The sequence below is a fragment of the Equus asinus genome, unplaced genomic scaffold, assembly GCF_041296235.1.
Source record: "Equus asinus isolate D_3611 breed Donkey unplaced genomic scaffold, EquAss-T2T_v2 contig_376, whole genome shotgun sequence".
Classification (NCBI taxonomy): domain Eukaryota; kingdom Metazoa; phylum Chordata; class Mammalia; order Perissodactyla; family Equidae; genus Equus; species Equus asinus.
In genome coordinates this window covers 43,283-44,797 of record NW_027225045.1, presented here as the reverse complement: position 1 = coordinate 44,797, position 1,515 = coordinate 43,283, and the positions used below count along the sequence as shown (strand labels likewise).

The 1,515-nt window shown below is 41.0% G+C and overlaps 1 pseudogene; it reads left to right on the top strand.

Annotated features, from left to right (window-relative positions):
* Positions 1 to 508: 508 nt before the first annotated feature.
* LOC139043810 (HIG1 domain family member 2A pseudogene) lies at positions 509 to 880 on the top strand (annotated as a pseudogene).
* The last annotated feature ends 635 nt before the right edge of the window (positions 881 to 1,515 follow it).

The following is a 1,515-nucleotide window of genomic DNA, read 5'->3' as shown; positions in this document are numbered from 1 at the left end:
TCCTCTTATGACCTGTTCCTTTTTTATCCAACCAAATCCAATAAGATAAAAAGTTACCTAAAGGTGCTATGGTAAGAAGATTTAGAAACAGTGTCAAAGACACTGTACTGTCAAGGATACTCCTAAGAATGAATTTGGAAATTTATCTCTCTTTCTTTCATTGTATTTATGTTTGTGTATGTGTGTTTGTATGTCTGTGTTGATATAACTATATAAATACACATGTGTATATATAAAAAGATATATATTTATTTTTATTTATTCATTTATATCTCAAATTTCATGGGTGGCCCCCTCATAGCTTTTTGATGTTAATTCATTCAGAGCAGTGTTAAAGGACTAAAAAGTTACCTATTCAGATACCACATTTTAATTTTAGACTTGTTTGTTTTAATTCAAATAGCTGTAATTACTTTACAGCTTATGAACTGGTTGATCTTTACAAATTCACATATAGAGGAGATGGAGTTCAGCATCCCTGTTTTCTCATACTGCTGTTGCCTGGGACATGGGGGTTCCCAGCCTTATGACTTCAGAGGCACCCTTTGAACTGTCGCAGCATCTAGTCGTTGAGGGCTTTAGCCTCAGTGTCTACAGCACTCCAGAAAGCTTCAAGGAAAAGTTCCTTCTCAAGACCTGCAAGAACCCAATGGTACCCATAGGCTGCCTGGGCACGCTGGCTGCCCTCACCCATGACCTCTACTGCTTCCCTAGGGATCAGAGCCAGTGCTGCCAGCTCATGATATACAACCAGATTGCCACCCAGGGCTTCTCGCTCACAGCCACCTTGCTGGATCCAGCTTCATCAGCTATGAAGTCTCTGCCCAAGCCTGGCTTGGTCTTGAAAGCTCCGTGGAGATTATTCCCAGCCTGGGAGTAACCACTGGTCCTGCCACAGGATTTATTCCCTCATCTGCCCTGACCAGTCCCTGTGTCAATGGAGGAGCAAGTGGCCAATTGTGTAATCGACAGATTTTTTTTCAGGAATCTCAGATTCTGTTCACTTCGGGTGTCGCATACTTCTACTTGTGCCACACCCTCTTCACCCCCTACTTAATAAACTCTGATCCACTTGTAAAAAAAAATTCATGTATATATAACTAAATCTAGTATGTTAGTTTTTATTAGAAATGAGGCTTTATATAAGGTAGTAATGAAAATTTTAGCCTGTAAATAATTAATGCATCAAGATACAAGCAAAGTTCTTTACAATTACCCTAATCCTAGTGTGTAACAGCCTTTTGTGGTAGAATTTATTTCAAATTCCACTTCAGTTTGTAGGTACCCATCCCTCTTCTCACGTTTAATTCCCAATTCTTAAGCCCCTCCATCACTTTCTTGCTTTCACCATCATAGATATCTTTTCTGACCCTCAGGGTCAAGCAACTGCAGGCTAAGGTAGGGGCGGGGGGCTCCTTCCAATATGACAGTGAGTATGGGCACTAGCCTCACACCGTGGCAAAACTCTGGAGGGTCATTGACACATCCAGGCTCTATTAGCTCCATCCTTTTCTG